The sequence below is a fragment of the Oncorhynchus keta genome, chromosome 6 (genome assembly GCF_023373465.1).
Source record: "Oncorhynchus keta strain PuntledgeMale-10-30-2019 chromosome 6, Oket_V2, whole genome shotgun sequence".
NCBI classification, from domain to species: Eukaryota; Metazoa; Chordata; class Actinopteri; order Salmoniformes; family Salmonidae; genus Oncorhynchus; species Oncorhynchus keta.
The window spans coordinates 27,500,769-27,520,598 of record NC_068426.1 but is presented as its reverse complement, the minus strand read 5'-3'; the positions used below and the strand labels follow the sequence as shown (position 1 = coordinate 27,520,598).

At 39.1% G+C, this 19,830-nt stretch overlaps 1 protein-coding gene and 1 long non-coding RNA gene across 6 annotated transcripts in view; one reads left to right on the top strand and one right to left on the bottom strand.

The window, feature by feature from the left end:
- Nucleotides 1-17,802, bottom strand: part of LOC118385316 (TNF receptor-associated factor 2-like) — a 42,558-nt gene extending 24,756 nt beyond the window's left edge. For 2 of the 5 annotated variants that reach the window (XM_035772368.2, XM_052521224.1), the window contains exons 1-4: nt 17,726-17,802; nt 16,959-17,026; nt 3,201-3,278; nt 1,994-2,934 (exon numbers count right to left, since the gene is read on the bottom strand). The gene's annotated coding sequence lies outside the window, so the exon portion shown is untranslated. Of the gene's footprint in view, nt 1-37; nt 186-1,993; nt 2,935-3,200; nt 3,279-16,958; nt 17,027-17,725 lie in introns of those variants that run through there. The other 3 variants (XM_035772369.2, XM_052521223.1, XM_035772366.2) reach the window with 3 other exon arrangements.
- LOC118385317 (uncharacterized) lies at nt 172-9,712 on the top strand. Its single transcript, XR_004825992.2, has 5 exons — nt 172-321; nt 6,193-6,290; nt 6,419-6,543; nt 6,642-6,771; nt 9,023-9,712. It is a non-coding gene; the product is annotated as an uncharacterized LOC118385317 (long non-coding RNA).
- Nucleotides 17,803-19,830: the final 2,028 nt, after the last annotated feature.

Below are 19,830 nucleotides of genomic sequence, written 5' to 3'. Positions count from 1 at the left end.
CATCCAACCTACAAAAATAAGGAAGTGTTGTACTTACCAAATTAAGGCCCAATGTACTACAGCTTTTTGTGCTGTACTTTTTCTGTTGCTTTGCAACACCAGCCACGTGACTTATTACGGTGACTGTACACTAGATAGCAAGCAGTACGTTGCTGCGCCCATACTGTGACTGGCTTGTAGGCGTGTTGGTAACTTGTATGAAGGTCTGGTTATGAAATGGGTACATAGTTAAATAGTAATTATCCTCTAAAACGCTCTGGGGACAAACACACTTTACTGCCCTGTTTCCAATTGTCCACATGACTGGAAGAACCTGTTCAAGTAAGTAAATACATTTCGAAAATGTAAAAACAAAACGACGTTATTAGCTAACTAACGTTAGCTGTAGTGCAGGCGAATTCATGAGCTGCTAAATGAGCTAACTTAGTTGGCTAGCGAGCTGTCTGTCTAGCCAACTTCAAATACTCTAGATAGCTAGCTAAGTGAATTACATCTCACCATCTGCCTAACTTCATATTAGTTAGCTATCTTGATGTGTTTTTTTACAGTGATAAACTCTAGATGCATTTGTAGGTAACGTTAGCTAGTTAACAGCCATGGAGGAGGGTGATAGGATAGCAGCCCGACTTAAAATTTTATTTCACCTTTATTTAACCAGGTAGGCTAATTGAGAACAAGTTCTCATTTACAACTGCGACCTGGCCAACTGTCAGTGAGAGAGTAGGCTATTCTGGATAGGGCAGGTACTTTTGTGTGGTTCCTGTCCCTAGAAGTGAGGATGGAGATAATAGTAACAATATTCAGTGCGGTGTAATTTGATTATAATGAAGTCTGTTTCTTGTGAGGTTTTCTGTCCTCAAATAAAGAGCTATGAAACCTGTCTACATATGAAGAGGTCCCAATGAAGAGCAGTGGTTCACAGTCCTGGTCCTGGGGACTCAAAGGGGTGCACATTTTTGTTTTTTCCTTAGCACTGCACAGCTGATACAAATGGTCAACTCATCATCAAGCTTCAAGTGGTATTTATGTATTCATTTGTGATGCTATCCTTAATATGATCCTGTTATCGTCACATGCACATATGTGTGCCCATGGATCTATCTATCCAATGTTATCATGATTTGTTATCAGGAATATTATACTTTAGTAATCCACAATGACCTGGTGATGTAAAAGTCTAATAAATAGATTGTCTTCCATATTCCTACAGATGCTTTGTAACTGGAGATTCCTTCAAAATGATTGCCTACAGTTAACGTGTAGGGCACTGCAAGGATGGGTGACCAGGGCCATCTAGGACTGCCTGCTGGAGGAATTCAGTTGGGTGAAGGCTACCTGTGTCCTGCATAACTTTGGGGTGGCAGGTAGCCTAGTGACAGAGCATTGGGCCAGTAACCAAAAGGTTGCTAGATCAAATCCCTCGTGCTGCCCCTGAACATGGCAGTTACCCACTGTTCCTAGGCCATCATTATAAATAATAATTTGTTCTTAACTGGCTTGCCTAGTTAAATAAAGGTTCGATAACAAAATAACTTAATGAGGATGGACACGAGGCTCTGCAGGATGTTTCAAGAATGGGGTCCAGCAACGCAACAAGACTGAGATCTTCACCTCCTACTTCTTCGAAGAGGGTGCTGTTCCCTGGCAACTCCAACCTAGCTATCATAGCCGGTTGTATCGACTTAAAACATGAATGGCATTAATAAAGCCTTTAGATAGAGTATAAAATAACTTTATTGTGCCAAGGATGCAAGTTGTAAATACATGTAGTTATTACCAAGCATTAGATCCCCACATTGTAGCCCGTAATTTGAATATATTCACTGATCATGTACTCTACCTTGGCAAAAACCCTAACACTGTCAGTCATAATCATAAGGAGGTGACATGCTAAACTGACCTTGTATCATTAACTCTGGGACTACTACATCTCTATCTGTATTTCAATATTAAGCATAACACTTCCTGTTGACCTGACCAAGTGACCTCTTACCTCTCATCATGCTGTGCCCTGTATGTAGCCAGTTCAGGTGCGGGAGGGGTTCACCGACACAGCTGATATAACCTAGAGGATTTAGGGAGGAGAGGGATGAAGTGAAGGTGCGACTTATTGAGAAAATAAGGTAGTTTAAAGAGACAGCATTCAACAGGAATCTGTATGTGGCCTCACCTGGTGTCCACTAGTACTTTATACCGAAAAACATGCAGACACACGAGAACAAACAATATAGCGTAGTTATATACAATATAGCGTAGTTATTCTCCATGGGTGGTCCTTTTGCCTATTCTTTGTAGGTGAAAGGAGCCACAGTTACACCTGAGCCTGCTATCTGTACAACACAATCCATCAATCCGATTGATACATGAGTGTGTAGGTGTGGGTTATAGGGTGTCTAATTGTTCTACATTTTTTCAATATGGGTGACTTAAAAGAGCCTGTTTTGTTTTTATACAGACAGCACCCTTACCTGAGAAGTAGAAATCAAAGGGAGAGAAACTGGGAATTGAATAACTGCAGTTGACATAGCTAAGTAAAATATGAGAATACTCTTATTGCAATGTGGATGGCTCTTAAAAAGAGCCTTTGGTTGCGCACAGTGTAGTCTATGGTGTTGCCAGTGTTCAGCACCCTCTGAAGAAGTAGGAAGTGAAGATCTCCCGCACACGGATTGCCTCCCGTGCTGCGTTGTTGGCCCCCCATCCTTGAAATATCCTGCAGAGCAGCAGACCTCTCCTCTGGCACACGACGGCAAACTACAGATCCACTGCTAGTCCTCGTGTCCATCCTCATTAAGTTATGCAGGACACAGGTAGCCTTCACCAACTGAATTCCCCCAGGAGGCAGTCCCAGATGGCCCTGGTCACCCAACCTTGCAGTGCCCTACACAGTAACTGTAGGCAATCGTTTTTAAGGAATCTCCAATTGCAAGGTATCTGTAGGAATATGGAAGAAATGTCATTATTAGACTTACATCATCAGGTCATTGTGGATTACTAAAGTATAATATATTTTAGAACAAATAATGATAACATTGGATAGATGCATGTGCACACATATGTGCATGTGTAGCGTGTGACAATAACAGGATCATATTAAGGACAGCATCACAGATTAATACATAAATACCACTTGAAGCTTGATGATGAGTTGATCATTTGAATCAGCTGTGCAGTGCTAAGGCAAAAACAAAAATGTGCACCTCTGAGTCCCCAGGACCAGGACTATGAACACCTGCTCTTCATTGTGACCTCATCTGCAGACAGGCTTTCACAGCTCTCTGTATCAGAGGACATAAAACATCACAAGAAACAGACTTCATTATACTCAAATTAGACAGCACTGAATATTATGTTACCATCATCTCTGTCCTCACTTCTAGGGACAGGAACCACACAAAAGTACCTGCCTTATCCAGAATAGCCTACTCTCACTTTGACAGTTGGTGCTGCTATCCCTTCACCCTCTTCCATGGCTGTTAGTTAGCTACCTAAAAATGCATTAAGTTTTTTTTTTTTTTTTTACAATGATAAATACATCAAGGTAGCGAGCTAATATGAAGTTAGGTAGCTGGTGATATTTAATTCACTTAGCTAGCTAGCTAAAGAGAATGTAAAGTTGGCTCGATAGCATACTAGCTACGTCGTTAGCATCTCATTTGAGTTAGTCTGCACTGTAGCTAGTTAGCTAATAATACATTCGTTATTTTTTACATTTTTGAAATGTATTGTAATGATGGGCTGTCTGGAGCCTGGTCTGCGGTGCCTGGGTGTGGGTGCTTGGGGAATGCCACCACAACCTCAATTTTCTCACTTTGTTCCCTCCCTGCAGTACAGTTGATAACCATTGCTAAAAATCCAGGTGAATGGTTCTGTACTGGTACAGTCCCTGGGGACCCATCTTTTGGACTTTCTTCACTGCCTCAGCAATGACCTTCTGTATTGGGCTAACCTGTCCCGGTGACAGTGCCCCCACCAATTTACCACTACATTCCCCCAACATCCCCGAACCTCCCTCCTACACACCTGCCACATTATTGGAGGACAAAAAAGCCGATACTGATCATTTATATCAAATTAACATCACTTTGTCGGGCAAAGACTCAACATCAAAATTCAGAAGAGGTTTTTAAAATGTATTTGGTTAAATAATGAAATTACAGACAATACTGAATGAACACTTATTTTAACTTAATATAATAACATCAATAAAATCAATCAAATAGGGACATCACATATGTAAATCTGAAATTCAACACACCCTGTAACTCTTCTGATCTCAATTCTCGTTCTTCACCCAAATTTTAGCCAAAAAGTAGTGTGTAGTTCAGTCTGCAACGGCCGTATTAACTACTGAAAACAACCTAGATTTGAATTTAGTTCAACTTTTCTGCAACATTTTGTTAAATCACTAGTTGAACTACATATTCACCTCCACTGATAATAATGTACAGTTTGATAACTTTTTGTGTCATTGCTAAACAAAAATGAAACCAGTCTTATTCCCAAACATATTTCACTTGCTGGTCTCTGTACTACTCATTTACAGATTCATCACTGTTTGACAGTAAACTAGAGCACGACTGGCCCCATCTGAGCAGTGATAATTGATGAGCCATTGTGGATGGGATGAATGACCCATCAGGTGTTCTGCATTATCATATCTGATGGTGTTCTTCACTGCGTGTGTCTGTCAGCAGCATATGGACAACTCTGCAGACAGCCACCCGGGCTACATCCCTAACCCTGAAAACCTGGCTGTGGGCCCTGGGGTGGCAGCCCTGCAGGACCCCTACAGACACGGTGAAAAGGATGCCCACTTCCAGTTGTGATATGTTCACATGGATATTTACATGTGTAGGAAGTTTTTAGACATCATCAAGAGTATTTAGCACTGACAAACTCCTTATTAACCAAAGCCATAGGTGTATAGTACCAAGAGTTTGGCTAAATATAATGGTACTCAGTTTGTTTGACTCTGATATTAACCCCAGAGCAGGCAATGGGTTGTTCTACCAATTCGGTGCTTTTAAGATGTTTTGGTGGGGGAAAAAACTTTTGATTTCACCATTTTAATATTATGTCATAAAGAGCACATGTTCAACTTAATAAAGAGGTCAAATAATACAAATAACCATAGTAAGTGCCAAGTAAAGTAACAGGGTTGACGAGTTAATCTTAAATCAGCAATAAATCCCCTTGTGACAGGGGGAATGGAAGCTTATTGTGTACAACAGGGAGGGAGGGGCAAGTGAATGGAAAATAATGAAATTGAAACATTTCTAGCCTGCCTATCTATGGGTAATAGGGTTGGCTGACTTGTTATGCTCAGCCTACTCAGTTTTCCATCACAAAACACCAGAAAATTGACAAAAAGAGTAGAACCAGCTCACCTGCTTTTACACTAGACATTACTATTAGATGTTCAATGTTTCTTTTGAAAAAAATATTTTAAAAGGAATAGGTTCACCATATTAAAACGAGAGTTCAGTTTTTGTAACAGGGTTAACCTTTAAAATAAGGGACAGCTTTTTTTTATCTTAAAATGAATAACTAATCACATTAAATAAATAATAATCAGAATGTACTTTCTCAAAGCAACAACATTACTAGGGCTTTATAATGATGTGGAAAACTTAAGTGGATGAAAATGTTCCTCGAAGTTAGAGGGGACTTGTCAAAATGCTGTATTTTGGCACTTTAACAACTCTTTATTCATAGAAAAAAATTATAACAGGCTTTTAAATTCAATATTGGTGCACAATTTCTAACTAAAATATCAAAGGGATGCAAAAGGCACTTATTTCATGGAACGACCATAACACTGATCCATAATGAGTTTGGTATGGGTGGGGTGTTCCCTGTTTCGTTTTCCTGTCTGCAGTGAAAATTCAAAGTAGGTGATTAAGTTTCATTACTCAGTAATCGATACCAAGCAGGGTTATTTAGTGGTTTTCCTGTGTCATATAGATCCTTTGTTACCAGGTCTGGTAAAACAAGATCAAAAACTGTGAAACAGTCTTAGTGAAATTAGATGAAAAGCTTGATTTAAAACAAGTAATTGAAATATCAATTATTCGAAAGGGTGAGAAATAACTTAAGTTTCTCTTTTGGTGTAACATACTACACTGCATTTTTCTCAATATAAATGAACATATTTTTGTCACTGTGATCCCTGTTCCCCATGTATTGTAGACATGGTGCTCCGTTCTCGGCGAGACTACAGGACACCTGGCCCTCATTACGCTCTGGGACAGAACAAGAGGAGACCCTGAGGGCCATACCATTCTAATGTATGCCACAAACTCTGCTGTCTGTCCTACTCAATGTTTATGTCCATCCTGATTCCTGAAATACACATCTCTACGATTGGGTTAAGTTCTGTGGGAACATATATGTCCATTACTACTCTTGTGTGTAGGTTTCATCTATTGGTGTGTTAGAGAGCGCCCACGGATTAGGCTATCCACATTGGATCTGTCCAAGATGGCCTTCCTTCCAGATGGATCCTCAGGGAGAGAGTACTTGCGCTTCCTTGAGGACAATGTGAGTTTGTGAAGGACTGATCTCTTTGCAGAGGGAGTGTAGTGGTTTTGTAGCTTATCCTCATATCGCTCTACTTTCTCTTTCCCTCTCTTTCTCAGAGGGTGACCCCTGACTCAAGGGCAGATGTGAAGTTTGTGGATAATGAAGAGTTGGCGTATGTTATGCAGAGATACAGAGAGGTCCACGATTTACTGCACAGCTTACTAGGCTTGCCCACTAACATGCTAGGTGAGTCTGCCACCATAGAAGTAGGATTCATCGATTACATACAGTGAGCGCCAAAAGTATTGGAACAGAGTACTTTTTCTTTTTTTCTACCCCAGATACAATGACCACGCCATTAAAATACAGACAGTCAGCTTTAATTTGAGAGTATTTTCATCCATATCGGGTGAACCATTTAGAAATGTAGAAATTACAGCACTTTTTGTACATACAGTGCCTTATTGTATTCATACAGTTGAAATCGGAAGTTTACATAGGTTAGAGTCATTAAAACTAGTTTAAGTGTTTCAACCACTCCACAAATTTCTTGTTAACAAACTATTGTTTTGGCAAGTCGGTTAGCACATCATTTTTCCAACAATTGTTTACAGACAGATTATTTCACTTAATTGGAGGTGTACCTGTGGATGTATTTCAAGGCCGATCTTCAAACTCAGTGCCTCTTTGCTTGACATCATGGGAAAATCAAAAGAAGTCAGCCAAGACTTCAGAAAAAAATTGTAGAACTCCACAAGTCTGATTCATCCTTGGGAGCAATTTCCCAACGCCTGAAGGTACCATGTTCATCTGTACAAACAATAGTACTCAAGTATAAACACCATGGGACCACGCAGCCATCATACCGCTCAGGAACGAGATGTGTTCTGTCTCCTAGATATGAAAGTACTTTGGTGTGAAAAGTACATATCTATCCCAGAACAACAGCAAAGGACCTTGTGAAGATGCTGGAGGAAACAGGTACAAAGTATCTATATCCACAGTAAAACGAGTCCTATATCGACATAACCTGAAAGGCTGCTCAGCAAGGAAGAAGCCACTGCTCCAAAACCACCATAAAAAAAGCCAGACTATGGTTTGCAACAGCCATCAGAGATGATTGCAATACAGTCTGCTTTCTCTAAGATTTGATAATGTGGATGATACTAGTCTTGGGCGGTATACCATAAATCGGGGTATTTGGAAAAAGCCACAGGATGGTTTTTCAACACCAATGCCGTTGAAACTATATATATATATATATATATATATATATATATATATATATATATATATATTTTTTTTTAATACAGTTGAATATTTGTAGATACTTTAAGTAAATAAATACCTGCAGCCAACTTGTGCGATACTTTAGCAGAAAAAAAACATTGCGTTCTTCATTTCACCTGTTACAATATTTATGTAGCTTAGCGTAGTCCCCAGTCACATGTCACGTGGTGTTTGCTTACTAGAACACAACATGAGAGACCGGAACCTTGTGATCTAAGTATAGTATGGAATTCATAACTAAATGTTTGACAGCTAAATACAGTATCTTATAACTATTAAGTTAACTGTTGCTTCCCACAATGTTAACAATATTCCATACCGCACTTCTTGACACCCACCCGCACCAATAAGTCAGAGGAAGCACTGTTCAACTGATGACCGAGGTGCAATGAGCCAAGTAAAGCCCCCCGGCCAAACCCTCCCCGAACCCAGATGACGCTGGGCCAATTGTGCGCCACCCTATGGGACTCCCGATCACGGCCGATTGTGATACAGCCTGGGATCGAACCCGGGTCTCTAGTGACGCCTCCAGCACTGCGATATAGTTCTTTAGACCGCTGTGCCACTTGGGAGGCCCCCGGACTTAATTTCTAATGACAAAGTGTTGTCGGGCCTGCTGACACTTTCCACAAACAAACGGTGCTTGTCATTACTTGTGGGAAAGCTCTCCCCATACATTCTACACACATTTTTGAGGGCGTATAACCTCTTATGTATCGGCTGTGGCTTAGCCTAGCTATCTGCGTCTGCATTGGGTCCGCTTCTGTCATGTTTCCGAGGGGATTCTTTTTTATGAGCACAATTCCCGCCCGCCTTTTAAGCCCTGTCTACCAAAATTCATGATTTTTTGGGAGTTGTCTGTCTGAAGAGCACCCTCCCCGGAACTTTTCTTTCTCCCTTTTTAAAGTAGCCAAGAGAATCCCACACGATCCCCTGACCTAGTGCTAGGATTTCCGAGAATATTAGGTGGGACTTTCAGTCCCGTCAATGACACATCGCTTCGTAGGTTTTTAGAATTTAAATCAAATTGCGTATGAAAATTAAATATTTCCTGAAAGTTTCATCTTGAATTTAAAGGGGGTATTGTCTGAGTATTAACATCAGCTGTAAATGCTTCCTTCTCTGTTGTACAATAACTTTTGGCATCAGTCTTGTATTTGTAATGTGATTATTTCGGCATGACTGTTTCCTTGTGGCTCTCCCACAGTTGTCTGGAATCCCTGGTGACGTCCCTGGGGACGTGGGCTGTGAGGAATGGCCAACAGGCTCGCTGTGTCCTCAGCATCTTCTACGAGCGATGCTGGGAGCAGTCTGTAGGACCTAAGACTGGAACTGAACATCGAGCCTCCCCTGCTGACCGTCACAGCTTCCAGCCAGAGACCACATCAGACTCATAGCACTGACCTCTGATGTCACACTGTGTCTGGTCACACTGTGCAACCAGATGGTAGAGGATGCAGGAACTCTTTGGAGTGATGTAATGTTGGAATTTTGTTTCATTTCCCCTTGACAATGGTTAAGTACATTATGACCTGACATTGAGTAGAAGGGACATTTTTGGAACAAAACCTTGTTGAGGGTCTTGTATTACCCACTGCCATTCTTCAAGCGACAAGTCATTACCTAGGTTGGACAAACCAAGGACATGCAAGAGCCTGTTGCTGCTGGTTACACCAGTGGTGGCTTAGTCATGTCTGGTATCATTCAGATGCTGAGACTGGTTCTATCTGACATTTCCTTCTCTTATAACTCAAGGTACATCACCCACCCGGTACTGTAATGACTGTCAATCATTGACTATGTTTTATTTGACAATGTGTGTGTTCATGACAAGCACAGCACTGTTCATGTATCTCTGGTGTGAGATGTAACTTATCAATAAATTGTTTGCACTTTGTTGAAACCTTTTTTCGATAATGCTGGGTTTAGTACAGTACTGTATTATCCAAATTACTACTAGTCTAACTTGTTGCTCAGTCAGCTGGAGCTGAAGTTTGCTTGGATGTTTTTTTCCAGTTTGTTTGAAGTCGGAACTGACAATGTCAACAGCAATGTGTCACTAAGATGGGAGCATTCTGTGAAGCCCTTTAAGTTTTCCAAACTACTTCTCACTTATACAGAACTATCTTTGATAATCATTGTGGGGAGTTTTCTGTATTTTCTTCTTTCTCCAGGAAGGCAGGTTTTTCTTATCCACAAAGAAACATCCATTAATAGTACCTCATACCATGTGGTTGATACAGTAAAAGTTGATTTTTTATTGAATCATTTTTTACTTGTAGAATGTAAACTTTGTTTATATATACAGTACCAATCAAAAGTTTGTACACCTACTCATTTCAGGGTTTTTCTTTATTTTTCTATTTTACTATTTTCTACTTTCTATGAAATAACACATGGAATCATGTAGTAACCAAAAAAAGTGTTAAACAAATCAAAATATTTTATATTCTTCAAAGTAACCACCCTTTGCCTTGATGATAGCTTTGCACACTCTTCTCTCAACCCGCTTCACCTGGAATGCTTTTCCAGTTTTGAAAGAGTTCCCACATATGCTGAGCACTTGTTGGCTGCTTTTCCTTCACTCTGCAGTCCAACTCATCCCAAGCCATCTCAATTGGGTTGAGGTCAGGTGATCTGATGCAGCACTCCATCACTCTCCTCCTTGGTCAAATAGCAAAAAATCTCACATTTGGACTCCTCAGACCAAAGGACAGATTTCCCCCTTTCTAATGTCCATTGATCGTGTTCTTGGCGCAAGCAAGTCTCTTCTTATTATTGGTGTCCTTTAGTAGTGGTTTATTTGCAGCAATTTGACCATGAAGGCCTGATTCATGCAGTCTCCTCTGAACAGTTGATGTTGAGATGTGTCTGTTACTCTAACTCTGAAGCAGTTTTTGAGCTGCAACTTCTGAGGCTGGTAACTAATGAACTGGGGTGCGCGCAAGATGGAGGTCAGTGCAGATGTGTAGCTGAAGGAATAATTGGATTTCCTCACCCAAATATGACCATTTGGTAATTTCTAAGGCCAAAGTAATTGATTACTCTCTTAAATGTATTCCCCTCTAAAACTATTAAGTTAGCGACAACACTAGGTAGCCAGATCAGCTACCTAGCTCAAAAACTAAACTTCCACGACCAAAACCAAATGAAAAGAAATGGAGGAGAAATCATCAGATGGACAATTAACAGCAAAAGATGGAATGGTTTTGGGTACTCCTCTACAGAGGATAAATACTGCTATGTGTGATAAATTCTGTGAGCACGGACAACGAAGGCGCCCATCCAGTCCCCAGCTCGGGCTGTTACCTTACGACCCCGGCACTCCAGTCAAGCCCCAGGGGAAAAAGATGAGAGGGCAATAGGGTATGTCACGTCTTGAGATGTGAAACAATATTGTGATGCTTTTGACAGCAAAGATAGGTGAAAGGGCAAATGGCTTAGGGAGAATACAATGAAAATTGAGGCCATAAAAATCAGTTGACTTTATCTATGTATAAGTGAAAACCCTCAAAAGTGACATGAAGAAAGTGGAAGTTACTTGCCAGGAAAATAAAAAGGTGACTGAACTCGAGCAAAAGATGAATGAGATGGGGAGATACCAGCGCAGGTGGAACCTGAGGCTCCTTGGAATTCTAGAGCAGGCGGGTGAGGACATCAAATGCAGAGTTGTTGACATCTGTGGAGCTGTCATTCCCTAGTCAAAAGCCAAACTTCAGGAAAATGTGGATATCGTTCATTCTTTGGGAAGACTCAAGGATCAAGACAAGAGACCGAGGACAACCATCATCCGGTTCATCAACAGATCTACACGGATCTTCTCTGAAGGCGAGCGAAAAACTGAGTTCCTCATCAGGCGAAAATTGAGGTTCACGGAGGATCTGACCTCAGCAGACAAAGTGACACGAGAGAAACTGTGGCCGATGGTGGCTGCAGCTCGAAAAGCAGGGAGAACAGCATTTTTGACGGTGCAAGAGTGATCATCGATGGGAAAGAAATGCGGCCGAATCAGAACATTTGAGAGAGAGTCAAGAGTCTAACTCAGACAGAACTGGTAGGCCTAATCACTGCCTAATTGCCAGGTGAAAAGCAGCCTTTTATTGTAAAGAATTTACACAAACACTTGAATGAGAAAAGGCTGACCCTAAAACTGGTAAATTATTATTGTAAGGCCTACACAATGTCTCCCCCTTGTGGGAGGAAGAATAATTTGTTAACTTATGACCAGTATTTCTTCGTTTTTTGTTGGAGGGGTTAATAATGGGATGGAAATCCTTTTGAGTTACATATCCTTAGGAAAAGCTTATATTAGCATAACAAGGTTGTTGGTGGAGGTTTGTCTTTATCTCTTCGTTCAATTAATGTCGGGGGTATTCGTAATTTACTCAAGCATAAGGCTATTTTCCTGTATTGCAAACAGTTTAATACAGACTTTTACTTTCTACAAGAGACTCATGCTTGTTCTTCCCATCTAGCTTTTTGGAAAAATCTATGGGATAACGATATCTGGTTATCATATGGCAACAACCACTCTGCAGGTGTAGCAGTTTTAAGAGGTGCATTTAAAGTAGTAAGACTCACCACTCTGGATGTTGGTTAATTTTAACAGTGAATTTGAAACGTGACATTTTTTGATTAGGGAATATATATGCATCCAACAACAAACAAAACAACAGGATATTATTTCAATAATAGATTAATAGAGTTATAGGTGTATTTCAGGATATCAAAATTATCTTAGATGGATATTTTAATTCTGTATCTAATGTGATGATTGACAGATATCCCCCTCCTAACAGATCCAGCATTGTTAATCCTGAGTTTAATAACCTGTCTTGGTCTTGGATTAGTCGATATTTGGAGATAAATATCCTGATAAAAGGGATTTCACTTGGAGTAACAAGGACATGTCCAGACAGTCAAGAATTGACTTCTGGTTGATTTCTAATTAATCAGATAACACTGTAGTCAAAGTATCCATTGAACCATCAATTCTTACTGATCATAAAGTTATATTCTTATCTTTAAACATTAATGGCTCTGAAGTTAATACATTGAATCTGAGTTATTTGAAAACTCAATAGACTGTTGGCAGATGATAATTTCAAGATGGATGCCAAAGATATTATAAAGGAAAATTGTAGGAAAGCCCAACTATTTAAGACTTATGGAATATATTGGGAATTAATGAAGTATGAAATAAGATAAACAGCCACGAAGAGAATTAAAGACATGGCCGGTTTATTTTTATTTTTTTAGGGAATATAAACTTATTATGGAAATAAATTCTCTAATCTCAATGGAGGTCCTTGATGAAGAAGGGAAGGGTCAGTTATTAAAAAAATCTGAATTTACCTCTGTTCAGAAGCATAATATAGATGGCAAAGAAAATGAAAACCCCAAAGATATTTCAAAATATGTTTCAGAATTCTATGGTAATCTTTACACCAGCCATGCCTGTCCTACTAGTGACATATCTGCCTTTCTAGACACTGTCAAAGACTATGCAAAATTCACAGATGAAGACTTCCAAAAGTCTTGTGATGTATTTATTTCTATTCATAAAAATAAAAAAATGTATCAGCAAGTTAAAAGAGAACAAATCTCCAGGGAATGATGGCCTTATTTGTAAATTCGATGCATATTTTCAGGAGGACATTTTGTTGAATTTATATTTCATGTTTTTAAGGAAGCAAATGATTTAGGGGTCCTGCCTGTTTCTATGACACAATGCCTATTTTCTGTAAGCCCCAAACCAATCAAAGATCCTATGATGTTAGAAAATTGGAGACCAATCACGTTAATGAACAATGATGGAAAGCTACTTGCATCTATATTTGCAGAAAGACTTAAAAAAGGTTGACCAAATCATTGATGATACCCAGTCTGGTTTTATGAAGGTCAGGCATGCTATGTTGTTGTCTTAAGTCTCTCTTTATGTAGTGTTGTGGTGTCTCTCTTGTCATGTGTGTTTTGTCAGATATTTTTATTAAATGTTATATTTTTAATCACAACCCCCATACCCGCAGGAGGCCTTTTGCCTTTTGGTAGGCCATCATTGTAAATCATAATTTGTTATTAACTGACTTGCCTAGTTAAATAAGGAAAAAAATATATAAAGACATACAGTATATGTAATAATATTTGACTAGTATTGGTCTTGACAGACTATACAATGAGCACGTTATGGATGTCACGTATACTCCCTTTCTGGCCTCTAGGTCATCAGGCTGCTGATTATCCCGCACACCTGTCACCATCGGCTCACGCACCTGCGCCTCATGACACCTGGACTCCATCACCTCCTTGATTATCTTCGCTATCTATATCTGTCACTCCCCTTGGTTCTTTCCTCGCGTGTTATTGATTCTGTTTTCATGTTGGTGCGTTGTTTGTTTTTTGTGTTCATTGGTGCTTTTATTTATTAAAACACTTACTCCCTGAACATGCTTCCCGACTCTCAGCACACTCATTACAATGGAAGATCGCTTTATTTTTTGTCAATATTTTCAAAGTGTAGTTAAGACACTTTACAATAATAGTAACAGCTCTGTTAAATGATCCCATAGAACTTCAGAGATTTGATATTAAGCTCGGTATGCCCAATTTCTCCTTATTTGTCACAAGTTATTGCACTTCAATAAGGTTAACTTTAGGGGTATTCAGAAGATAGAGGTAAAGTGTTAACAATTGGCTGACATCACAATTTTTTTTAAAGATCATAATGAAGTCAGGAAAGCTAGAGTATTAGTTTTGACAATTGCTTCCACATGATTTCTGAAACTATGGCTCCTTTTCTCAAGACTCTACACACAAAACCCCAAAACACACACACAACATGCAAAACGTCACATCTCTTTCAAAACCAAACACTTCATTCAAAACTATTTGAACTCTCCTCAAAATTGTGTTTTTTGCATCAAAACTATACAACCAAACCATCAAATGATTAGCTCTTATACACGTCAACTACACACGGATGTGACAAATGTAAAAGACTACTACTCTGTAAAAAATATTGTGCCCCTTTTACTTAAAAAAAAATTGAGGTAACTATTTGCATCAGCCTCTTAAGTAAATCCAACAAGGAGGATTATTTAAGTATAATATACTTCGCTTTTAGTGCATTACAAACTCAAATATATTAGTGCAAACAGGATCTCAAAAATTCCTTTCATTCAACTTAATTTTATCAGGTTCAGAACAGTTGTCACGACTCCTACCGAAGGTGGCTCCCCTTCCCGTTCGGGTGGCGGTCGTAGTCACCTGCCGACTAGCTGCCACTGATTATTTCCTCCCCCTCCTTGTCTGTTTATTGGTTACACCTGTTGTTTATTTGGTGATTTGTTGGGCTTTATTAGCCAGCCGGCCCACCTGCTCTTTGTGCGGGATTGTTTGTGTGACTAGTGTGCACGTTAGAGGTTAACGCCCCCCCCCCCCTGTTCGTGGGTTTTTTGCTGGACTGTTTTAGTCCCTGTGTTTGGGGCATTTGTTTTTGTGTGCGCCCAGTGTTTTTGTGGGGTGGCTTATGTTTGCCGTTTGTGCATTAAATAGCACTACACTGAACTCTCTGCTTCCTGCGCCTGACTTCGCACCCACTACACCCAGATCGTTACAACAGTTTTTTTTGTTGTTACCTGCTTAAGTCCTTCATGTCCCAGAACTAACGTTATAAGTTTGATATACTTAATGTAATCAGTTACATAACTAATATTGTAAGTTTAATTTGCTGAATTTACTCAGTATCGTAATTGATATTCTATGTTTAGTCTACAAATGTTTTTTTTGCTCAGGTACTCAGGTTAGTAAAATCTATTTAAATTGGGTTCCGACTACTCATATATACTCACAACTATACTTAAAGCTGATGCAAATAGTTACCTCAATATAGTTGGGATCATTTACTAAAAATGTCCATTTCTATACAAGGGAATATGCAAAAAGAAACAACAGTGTTCAACTTCAAACTTCAACACCACCTTTATTTTTAATAAAGGTTCTCTTCTAAATTCAATCTCAAATTGCCCTATAAACCCTACTCCTTAAGCATTTGTGAAGAGCTCATTATTTTGTAATCTAAGCATTCTGGGTATAACTCCACCTTGCCTCCTTAGGTAAAGTTACATCCAGATAGCTTGCACCTGACTACAAATCATTTAAAATCTTCACAACTGCATAAAGTTTGGATGATAGTTTGGGATTAGCACTTTGACCTCATCTTGTACATTTTGGCAATAATATTCTGGTGGTCTGTGTGCCCCTTAACACCAAAGCGATATTTTAACAGAAATGTAAATTAACAATATCTTAATATACTTTAGCTCAAATACAACCTTATTCAAACTGTTTAAGATTAATCAAAACATGTTTTCAAAACATACATTGCAGATATTGTTATAAAATATATGCCAAATTGTCCCTTAAACCTGACTCCATTTGCACTAGTGAAGCCCATATGGACATAATATTTTGACAGATATAATCATTCTGGGTATAACTCTACCTTTCCTCCTTAGGTAAAGTTACATCCAGATAGCTTTCACCTGACTACAAATAATCTCAGAAACCCACCTGACTACAAATAATCTCAGAAATCCACTAGTGCATATGAAGTAAGTTTTAAAACAAATCTGAATTGACAATGTCTTATGATTTCACCTGAAAAAGAGCATCATGTAAACTGTAGCTCCTATACCACCTAGCAACTAGGTTTTCAGTTTACTGAGTATGCTCTAACCACTAGGCTACCTGCTGCCCCCATATGCTACCTCAATCTAAAATAAGGAAGTCACATATTGTCAATACCTGCCTGGGCGACAAATCATTGAGTTAAACACTAATAGGGCCCTATGAATTTTTTTCTTCTTCCCCCAAATGCTGTTTTATTTATTTATTTATTAACTCTGTGTTAACTTTTTGTTGCCTAACGTGTTCAAGCCATTTGGTTGATTTAAAAATACAGTATATATCTAATACCTATGATTCACACTAATGTTGGGTTACTGTCATTTAAATATCCTGTGTATCCTGTCTAAGGGGTACCTGTATTCTGTTTAAATTCCTGGATTCCGTCTGAGTTTTCCCTACAAGCCCTTATGTGAGTTACAATGAAAACACACAGGCATTTGAATATATTGACATACCTTGTCAATGTATTCTGGAAGATATGGTATGTCCAGTACTCAGGAACGTCTGAATAAGTGAATTATACCTAAAGAAGAGAAGTTGTAATAACATCTATGACAATGTCATGAAAATAACACTCAAATGACTTCAGCTTTATATAGCTAAAAAACGGAAATCCAAGCTGACTTGGAAGAGCTGCTTGTTATCCATCTTACTAGCAGCCCAATTATTTCATTCAGCTATTTTGGCTATTAACGTTAGATATTGACTAGATAACAACTGCACAAGGTCTACGTTTTCAGTGCTGCCTTGAGCATGTTGTGAATACGTGAACAAGGACAGGTGTAGTTAGATAGCTAGATGTAGTTAGCTAGCTACGTATTGTTCCTACCCGTCTCTTCCTGGGTAACGTTAGCTTGTGTTCAGTTCTACTGTAATGTTTGCGGACAAAGCATTTTTTTGGTAAGCTCGGTAGCTAATATGTTAAATAGCTATTTCGGTTAATATAAAACAAAAATTACAAAAGTTATAAACAGCGCGTAAAGGTACTACAAACGTATTAGCTAGTAGCATGCCCACCACTAGCTAACTATACAGACATCATGGCCGTAACTAGCTAGCTTATCAACGTGCAAATATATAACGTCAATGTACTCTGGCAATGTAACTAGTTAAAGGCTTTTCGTACTTGAATAATATTATTTAACGAATATTTTTTGACATTTCGTTGAAAATATGTGTACAGAGATCCAAACTACATTCCAAGTTATAATTTGGTCCTTACCTGATGCTTGGCCTTTCCAGAGGAGAAAGATCAAGACGAAGCAGAATTGACGTTCATAACGAGATCTGGCATGTCAGTCCAACACAATAATGATCATTTGAATATCATATTTTTAAGTTGTTAGTTGTTACTTACAAATATTCGTTCAAATGTAGTATATTCAGTATATTCAGTACATTCAGTATATTTATTATATTCAGTATATTACCTTGGATTTTTATTTGCAAATGCCAGTCTTTTTCAACAAATATAAAGGAAGTACTGTATTCAAAAATGTAAGAAAAACGAGGAACCTATTAATGTAAGAAAGAATAATTGATTTTCTTTTGCAATATTTACTAAGCCCGTGGGTCATTTTTTACGGTGTATATTGTGTATTTTGCATGTGCAGTGGAGTCCACAGCAGTTTGTCATAGCACTCACACTGCATGTACAGTTGAAGTCTGAAGTTCACATACACTTAGGTTGGAGTCATTAAAACTTGTTTTTCAACCACTCCACAAAGTTCTTGCTAACAAACTGTAGTTTTGGCAAGTCAGTTAGGACATCTACTGTGTGCATGACAAAAGTCATTTTCCCAACAATTGTTTACAGACAGATTATTTAATTTATAATTCACTGTATCACAATTCCAGTGGGTCAGAAGTTTACACTAAATTGACTGTGCCTTTAAACAGCTTGGAAAATTCCAGAAAATGATGTCATGGCTTTAGAAGCTTCTGATAGGCTAATTGACATCATTTGAGTCAATTGGAGGTGTACCTGTGGATGTATTCCAAGGCCTACCTTCTCACTCAGTGCATCTTTGCTTGACATCATGGGAAAATCAAAAGAAATCAGCCAAGACAGAAAAAAAATTGTAGACCTCCACAAGTCTGATTCATCCTTGGGAGCAATTTCCAAACGCCTGTAGGTACCATGTTCATCTGTACAAACAATAGTACGCAAGTATAAACACCATGGGACCACGCAGCCGTCATACTGCTCAGGAAGGAGATGCATTCTGTCTCCTAGAGATGAACGTACTTTGTGCGAAAAGTGCAAATCAATCCCAGAACAACAGCAAAGGACCTTGTGAAGATGCTGGAGGAAACAAAGTATATATATCCACAGTAAAACGAGTCCTATATAGACATAACCTAAAAGACCGCTCAGCAAGGAAGAAGCCACTGCTCCAAAACCGCCATAAAAAGCCAGACCATGATTTGCAACTGCACATGGAGACAAAGATTCTACTTTTTGGAGAAATGTCCTCTGGTCTGATGAAAATAAAACAAAACGGTTTGGCCATAATGACCATCGTTATGTTTGGAGGAAAAAGGGGGCGGCTTGCAAGCCAAAGAACACCATCCCAACCGTGAAGCATGGGGGTGGCAGCATCATGTTGTGAGGGTGCTTTGCTGCAGGAGGGACTGGTGCATTTCACAAAATAGATGGCGTGATGAGGTAGGAAAATTATGTGGACATATTGAAGCAACATCTCATGACATCAGTCAGGAATGAGGAAGGTTGGTCGCAAATGGGTCTCCCAAATGGACAATGACCCCAAGCATACTTCCAAAGTTGTCAGAATGGCTTAAGGACAACAAAGTCAAGGTATTGGAGTGGCCATCAAAAAGCACTGACCTCAATCCTATAGAATATCTGTGGACAGAACTGAGAAAGCGTGTGCGACCAAGGAGGCCTACAAACCTGACTCAGTTACACCAGCTCTGTCAGGAGGAATGGGCCAAAATTCACCCAACTTATTGTGGGAAGCTTGTGGAAGGCTACCCAAACACTTTGACCCAATTTAAACCATTTAAAGGCAGTGCTACCAAACACTAATTGAGTGTATGTAAACTTCTGACCCACTGGGAATGTGATGAAAGAAATAATAGCTTAAATAAATCGTTCTCTCCACTATTATTCTGACATTTCACATTTTTTAAATAAAGTGGTTGTAACAACAGATTTCCTCCTCTTCTGAAGAGGTGTTGCAAGGATCGGACCAAAACGCAGCGTGATAAGTGTCCATGTTTTAATAGTATAAACTGAACATGACACAATACAAACTAACAAAGTGAATATAACCGAAACAGTCCCGTGTGGCACTGACACAGGAA